Here is an 8,534-nt window from a genome sequence, read left to right on the forward strand (position 1 = left end):
TTAGGGACTCAGATAATCTATTCTCAGGGTTGCAAGCCAGCCTTCTGGATGGGAGGTCCAGCCAGAGGGAGACTGTGTTTACATCCAGTTCCTGAAGCTGAGTAGAGCTCAGGGGGTAGCTTATCCTTCAGCCACGCAGGTCTGTTCTGAAGACTAAATGCGATGAAGCAAGCAGGTGAATATTCCTGGAAGAATCCTGTGTTCTGTTATTTGTTCTTTTTCTTTATTTGGGCAATGGAGCCAGAAGCCAAGTATGCAAATACTCTGCCAGTGTCCCACACATCCTGGGAAAGAATGGGTTTACTTGATCCAGAACCACTAGCCCAGGGATGGTCCTGCCTACAATAAGCTAGAACCTCTCACATCAATCACCAAGGAAGAAAATGCACCACACGTTTGTTCATTTGGCTGCTGCTGAAGCAATCGAGAAATTGTTTGGTCCCTTACTAGAGGTGAACGGGAAGGTGAAATCAAAGGGGATCCTTGGAGCAGGGGGACGTCTGGCTACCTGGGCTTCTGGCCACTGGGATGTTTTTTTCAGTGTTCCCATCCCACCTCCAAAAGACTCAACACTCTTGAGGGATGGCGAATAGGGTGAAGCTGACAGTTCCAAGGCACCAGCACCATAGCTGATTGATGGTTTGCCCAACTTTTAGTTGGGCTGTGGTGGCGCACGCCTTTAATCCCAGCACCCGCGAGGCAGAGGCAGACAGATCTCCAAGTTTGAGGCCAGTCTGGTCTAAAGTGAGTTCCAGGACAGCCAGAGCTACACAGAGGAACTCTGTCTCAAAAACAAAATGAAAAGATTCATAAAAGCAGCAAAATTACAGTCACGAAGTAGCAATGAAAATAACTTCATGGTTGGGGGTGGGTGGGGGTGGTCCTACAACACGAGGAGCTGCCTTAAAGGGTCACAGATTAGGAAGGCTGAGAACCACTGCCTTAGACAGTCAACTTAAAAGAGCACCCGATACGATCATCCTTGTCCCCCAGAGCGGGAGTTGCTGATAACCAGTTACAGGACTTTCGGGAGGATGCCCGGGGTCCAGGTGCACCCATGATTCACAGTCGGCCTCTACCCCACTGCCGGCCCCTTTTCTGCCAAATTTATCCTGAAGTAGGAATTAGGAATCGACATTTCCTACCCTACAGGGAACTGTGTATGTATTTCAGGAGCACAGCTGCTATTTCCCATGCTGGCCAGCCCCTTCCTGGTGGTCTACTGACTTAGCTATGTACAGTCAGGAACTGAAAGTCAGGTTGCCAATGCACGGAGGGATTGTAAGGGGGCTGGCCTGACAGCTCAGATATGTGTGAATTCACTTCCCACGTGTTCCTGCTTCATGTTGGTCTGAGGTGTGACAGAGAAATCTGGCTCACACTGCAGATGTTGAATTCAAGCTAGACTGGCAAAGACTGCTGATCCTCACTCCATGTCTCTAATCCTGATCCGTGAAGTACTGAAAAGAGACCTCAGTTCCTCTGCACCTTGGCTCTGGCGCCATTCCCACAGACACTGTAATATGGAAAAGACACCGCAGGTCCTGTGCCACGCTCTGCAGACCCCACCTGGCCTGGCTGAGCAGATGTTACAGCTAAGGCACTTGAGTGACTTAGGAGCCAGGCTCCATATGTAATTTTTGATTATGATTTCGTTTTCCTGGTGGAGGGATGTGTTATGGAGTACCTGAAGAGAAAGACTCCCAAGAGGCCTGAATAAATCAAATGGAGTCTTTATTTAACATTGATGTGATTGTCCCAAGCTGGAAGAGCAGCCTCGACCTCCCGTTGGTTTGTGTTTTTAAGGGCAAACAACTGCAATTGTGGAGTATACAGAAAGCAAGTGTTGTTTACAGAAGGTGTTTAGCTGTTTGCAAAGGGGGGAAGATAATAGCTAAACGCATAGCCGTTAACCTTTAACTCAGGGTCACATTGTATAGGGATTTGGGGCTGGTCTACAGTCCAGTTTTACACTTAAAAGTTTTCTTTGGAATTCTTTCATGAGATGGCCTAACTATAGTTCAGCATCCCTTCAGATGGAACCTAGTACCCCACACACTGAACAAACACTGGACCACAGAGCTGCACGCTTTGAAACAGCCCCCCGCCCGCCTTTCTAACAGATCTGTGCAAAGAACCCAGAATGTGTTGCTTTGACTGTCTTATGGAAAAGCACCCTGGTAGCAAATCTATAGAGTGTCAATAGCACACGGGGGCTCTGAGAAGTTTGAAATCAAGAAGATGGTTTAGTCAGGCTGTTTGCTAAGATTGCAGTTATTAAGTAACATGGACAGGAAAAATGCAGGACTGAAGATGTGGCTCAGTGGCAGAGAGCTTTCTCAGCATTGGTGAGCTTCTGGTTTCCATCTTCAACACAAGCTCATAGGCAAACAGAAACCTAGGTGTGGTGGTGTGACCTGTGGCCTCTGCTGCTCAGGAAGCCCAGGCAGGAGGATGGCTTGAACCCAGGAATTTCAGGACAAACTGGGCAGCTTAGGCAAATTAAGACTCCAAAACAAAAGAGCAGAGTATAATACTTCCCTGTAGCTGAGGGAGAGGGGCTGGCAGGGCCGGTTCCTCGGTGACTGGGAGGGATGGTCTAACGCTCCCAGTTTCTGGTGGTTGCTGGTGAACTGTGGGCAGCTCTTGACTTGTAGATGTGTGGCCAAACTCTGCCCATCTTCCCATGTGTGTAAGACTTTGTCTAAATTTCCCTTTGTATAAGGCCGAAAGTCATATTGAATGTGGGAGCTACCTTCTTCCAGCGTGATCTCAACTAACTATGTCAGTAGTGACCCATTTCCAAGTCAGGTCACATTGAAGGTCTTCAACCCACAGCCCTAGAATTTGCCACCTTTACTTTAGTATGTTGGGGCTTTTTGTTCATTTGTTTGTTTGTTTGTGTTTGTGTTTTGGTAGGAGTATGAAAGTTTGATGATGTAGAGGAACCAGAAAACAAATTCTTAGGGCTGGAGAGAGATGGCTCAGTTGATAAAGTGTTTCCTGGGGAAACACAAGGACTATGTTTGACTCCACCACCTACTTACAGACAAACAGACAGACAGACAGACAGACAGAGCTTAATACCTGCAATCCCAGTCCTTGGGAGGTGGAGCCGAGAGAGTCCCTGGGGTCTGGCCAGAGAGTCTAATGGAACTGGTGAGCTCCAGGCTTAGTGACAAACCCTAATTTAGAAGCAAAGGCAGAGAGTGATTAAGAAAGACACTTAATGTTGGCCCCTGGCCTCCATAAGCCTAAGTACGTATACACACACACACACACACACACACACACACACACACACACATCACATCACATTTCAAGTCTAAAGCCCTACCTTTGAATCTTCCTAAAGTCAGGCTTCACCGGAGAATCTACCACTCCCTAGAAATGTCCATCTAGACGTCATCACCTGACTGGCAGGTGGAGGTCAGCCCAGATGGCTGACGAGCACTCAGGCTCTGAGGAGAGGGCAGACTAAGCCACTGCCCAGAGGCAAAAGGATGCCGCAGCATTTGCTTCTTCATCTGCACAGGCCAGACCTGAAAAGACACCACATCCCAGAGCATGCCTTCCAGACGGAGCAAAACAAATACCACTTCTCAATTCCTACTCTGGAGCCCGGGCCCTCCAGCCCAGTATGCTGGGGAACTGCAGCTCTGGACAGATGGGAATCTGTCTTGAGTCTGAAGCATGAATTTGATGCCAAGTTCTGGGGCAAAGGAGACATCTCAACGTTACAGGCTAGCGAATGAAGCCAGGTGAGCATTCACCAGCACAGGCACTTCCCCCTTCCACCTCACACACTCTGCAGAAGTGACCCAGGCTTTCCTGAGAAAGAATAGCCCTGTTGGAGCACTCCCTTTTGATTACCTCAAGGAACCCAGAGAATAGAAGGGTTTTTATTAAAACTCTATACCCAGCTGGTTCTCAACAAATCACCAATTCTGACATGAGCGTCTTATTAACCAGAGGCTCACTCTAATGTCACAATAGGGGGCTGCCTTGACATCTTATTGACACAAAGAGTCACATTGAAGGAGACCAGACGGGTGACATTTAGATGCATTTAGATGAGAACCAGCCAGACCGGACAAGAGAGGGGGAACCTTGGGTGTAGAAGAAGGTCCAAGAGAGGCTGTTAAATTTAAAATTGTAAAGAAAGAATTCATTAGCTCAGGAAATAATGCAGGCTGATGATGTGATAAATAAAATTAAGAGTTTAAATAGCAAATGGCAGAATGAGCCTCACTAAGGCAGGGATGTAGCATGGTTCAGGGCTTCATGGGTGAATTGCCTTAAAACCTCACAGGCTAGCTGTCTATCAACAGAAGAAAAAGTGGTGTGAATATACCACAGATGATTAGGAAGCTGTAAAGACAAACACAACGCAGGCATTTGCAGAAAAATGGATGCAACCGTAGGATGTTGTGGTCAGTAAAATATGACAGACGTCAAAGACAAAGACCACATGGTTTCTCACACATGAATGCCAAGAGTCAACTAAATGTAGACTAGTAGTCACTAGTGACTGGGGAGGGTACAGGAGGGACAGGGGTAGTGAGATTTAAGGTTTTTTCCTAGTTAAACATTATTTTTTCTCTCTTCTCTCCCTCTCTCTCTCTCCTCTCCCTCCCTCTTCTCCCCGTCTCTCCTCTCCTTCTCTCTCTCCCACTCTCCATCTTTCTCTGACATGTGTGTGCATGCATGTGTGTGTGTGTCTATGTGTCCCTGTCAGTATGTTTGTGTCTCTGTGTCTTTGTGTTTCTGTGTGTATGTATCTATGTATCGGGTGTATGTTTCTCCAGCACATGCCCATGTGCTTTCAATGCTAGGTTGAACTCAGAACCTTGGACATGCTAAGCAAGCACCCTGCTGCTGAGCTACAGCCCAGGCACAAATGTGTATTTATATATACACACATGTATACACACACATGCATACAAATATATCAAGATATAGTTGGTTCTTTTTTTATGAGGGTCTCATGTAGCTAGGCTGGTCTCAAACTTACTATGTAGCCTAGGATGGCACTGAACCTCATATCCTTAGCCTCCACCTACCAAGTGTTGAGATTACAGGCATATACCTTCATGTATGCAATACTAAGCATCAGGCCCAGGGTGTCATGCATGCTAACAAGTCCCCGCTATATGTAGCTTCAGATGGCAGAGCACCTAAGACTCATGGGAGGGCCTGACAATTCAGAACAGGAAAATAAGGAGAGATGGCCATCAGTTTCTGTATTCCAGTGTCACTGAAACAGAGCACCACGGACGGGAGAGCAGAGACAAACAGAGACTTATTTTCTACAGTTCTGAAGGCTAGAAGGTCAAGCTTACTAGTTTGGCACCGGGCAAAGAACTTCTCAATGCTCCATTCCTAGGTTGAACGCAGAAGGGAGAATTGAGGGCTGGGGAAAGGAATGGAATCATCTTTTCACCAGAAACTTCCTCCAGGGGTCACCACCTCAGCCCCACAGAAGGTGCTAATCTTTTTCTGAGGGCACAGCCCAAGACCTGGTCTTTTTGAGGTCTGCCTCCAACTTGGCTGGGTCACACTGAGAACTGCTTTTCTAGAGTGCGAACTTTGCAGGACACATTTAAACCACGGCACATTGAGACTTCTGGAACCACGCATCTCCCATTTGCAGAAAATGGACCTCCAGCTTCCTGGAGGTCCACACTGGTCATGTCATATAGCTCCCACTAAGGAGGGACACGTTGAAAGTGGGACATTCCAAAGATAGTGATTGCTAATCTCCCTCTCAGAAACGGGATGCCGTAGAACTTGACCTTCCTTGGGCTCAAATTTGAAATGGTCACTCTTGGAAATGAACCAAACCCCAAAACCCACAGGAAGTTATACTGAGCCTTTAAAAGGAAGAGTGGGGTTCCATGTGGGGTGGCACCAGCTCAATATTCCAACACTCCTGAGCTGAGGCAGGAGGATTCCTAGTTTAAGGTTAGCCTGGGCTACATAACAAGGTCTTACCTCAGAAAACAAACAAGAAATTAAAAATAAGCAAGTCAGAGTTGGTCCGGAGGTCTAAGCATGGTGGGGTAGGGAAGAAGTGGGGGGTGGAGCTCAATGGTGGCGCTAGTGCCAAGCAAGAGTGCAGTTCTAGCCTGTAACTCTGAGAAACAAAGGCCATGCCAACTCAACTAAAGATTCTTTTCTTCTCACTTTCCCCATGAATGTATCGATGCATTACTGACACAGATATTTTTAGGGCTGCTTGGAGCACAGTTGTCACCAGCAACTGGGAGTCACTAGGTTTAGCACCTCAGGTCAAAATTCCTTAAGAATCTCTTTTAAGTACAATATGATCATTCTGTGATTCTATAAACCCAGGCAGAAGTTTCTTTAATGATGCTTAAATCTTATCGTTGTAAGTCTGAGAACTCTCTAGTCTTTTCCATAATTCCCCAAAAGCCTCTCTTTGTGATATCCGAAAGAGAAAAGGCAGGCATTGTGCCTGCTTCCCAGACTGTCACAGCTTCCACCAGCTCTTGGCTTCTCTGGCCCCCTGAATCTCCTCAGCCAGGGGACCAAGCGCCTGCCCAGGGACTTGTCAAGCTGTCTATGCTATGGCTTCTTCCACTGCAATTAAGTTTCTCAGGCTGGTCACAGTGCCTGTCACATGGCTTGCACACAATCATAGTGTGGCTTCTTATTGACCCTAGTATTAGCTAATCTTTATCAAAACCTTAAAGCAGGCCACTCCCTCAAGGTGCCTTTGTGGCTCACAGCCCAACTCCTTACAAAGTCACGGCCTGCACAGCTGAAGGCCTGGTATCACCAGAGTGTGATCCGAGAACTTGTTTGATTGGCTTGCCTTTGCTCACCGATGGCTTACTCACTTTCCCTCAGCCCACTGTGTTATGAATGAACATGAATCAGATAGGAGCCAAAGTTCCCCGGGGTGGCTTCCTTTTTCCCCTAAAGTGAAAGGGCATGGGGCACTATCACCTCCTCAGCTGGGCATCACTCCTGTGGGGCTCAGGAAGGGGAGGGTAACTGGGGTTGAGCCACATGGTCTTACACTTGTTGGAGTTTACAAAGGTCGCAGTGCCAGACCCCAGACATGGGGCCCTCTTCCTAAGCAGCATGTGACACTATAAATTATGAGAAGAAAGGAAAATACTATTAGTCACTGCACGTTCCAGGTGGAGACTCTCCACTCCTTCCTTCCATCTCTGGTTCTCAAGACCTAGATGGGTCCTTTTGGCCAAGCAAGATTTTCTTGGTGTGGCTGAACTTGGCTCCCCTTTGGGCTGGTCCTGAGAGCACTCAGCAAAACCAGATCTGCTCCTTGGATTGTGGTGGAGCCATGCCAAGGGCATTGCTTTGGTGGAGTTAGAATGTGGCAAGTGGCTTGGGAGCCTCGTCAGCCTGAGGGACTCTGGCTCCCTAGGACCCTCAAAGCTTTTGACGCCTGCTTTTCCAGGGCCTTCCAATCCCCTTGCTCCTAGTTCTCCATGCTCTGCCCCCCTGTGAAACACCCTGTGTTTCACTGCCTAAGCTACCAAGTCTACCTCCCACCCAGGGCTTCCGGCAAGACCGAGGGTAGAGGGGCATGCAGACACTTGGAGAGTTTGAGGTGTTGGTTTGATGTCTGGGCTCCTCCTTGTTTACCTCTTTCTCTAGGGTTCCTGTCATCAATGGATGAAGGGTTTTTTATCAAAGTCACTTGTTACTAGAAGCTCTAGCCATGGGAAAAAGTCTCCGGGTAGAAACAACCACAGAATATAGTGTTTGAAGTGTTCCCTTGCTTTCTCTCTATAGAAGAAGGCTCAATGTGACCTGGCCCAACATTCTTATTGCACAGGGAGGAAAGGGATGCCCAGGCAAAGAGATATTGTATATCATGCCCTATGATTAGTTCTTGGCTAGTGTCCTGGGTCACCCCTTTAAGGGCCTATTGAATCGCTGGACTCATTTAAGTCTCAAAGTACATGCATGAGTAATCTCCTTCCCGTACCCACACACCTACAGCAAGGCAAGAAAACGACTTGAGACTCTCTCTCCCATCCCCATCACACCTTTATGCCAGAGCAGTAGCTGACACACAGTGGACCCCAATATAGGTCAGCTATTGGCTGACAGATGGGATCCATTAAGTGCCCTTTCTTTGACTTTGCCAAACTTGAGACAATAGCCAAACCTCTGGACTCTGACCGAAATGGACCAAGTAGTGACAGAGTAGACAAACAAGGAGGGTGGCTGTGACTCATCTCTCCTGCCTTTGGCACACAGAGAGGTTACGTCATCTGCCTCTAGGAAGGAAGAACTGCTGAGTTACTCATTTGCCATAGAGCCCGGTAGGGCTTCAAGCTCTCCTTGACCATCCATGAGGCGCTGTTGAGAAATCTTACTGCGGCCGAGCCGGATGGGTGAACACCGTGCCAAATGGTCTTCACGTGTGAGCTGTGGGTTTGTGCAAAGAGCCAAAGACATACACATACCAGTGAACATAGATGGTGGTGCCCTCAGGGTTAGTTTGATTTGGAGGTGTGGTCTTCAGTGTACGT

The sequence above is a fragment of the Mus musculus genome, chromosome 3, assembly GCF_000001635.26.
Source record: "Mus musculus strain C57BL/6J chromosome 3, GRCm38.p6 C57BL/6J".
In the NCBI taxonomy this organism is placed as follows: Eukaryota; Metazoa; Chordata; class Mammalia; order Rodentia; family Muridae; genus Mus; species Mus musculus.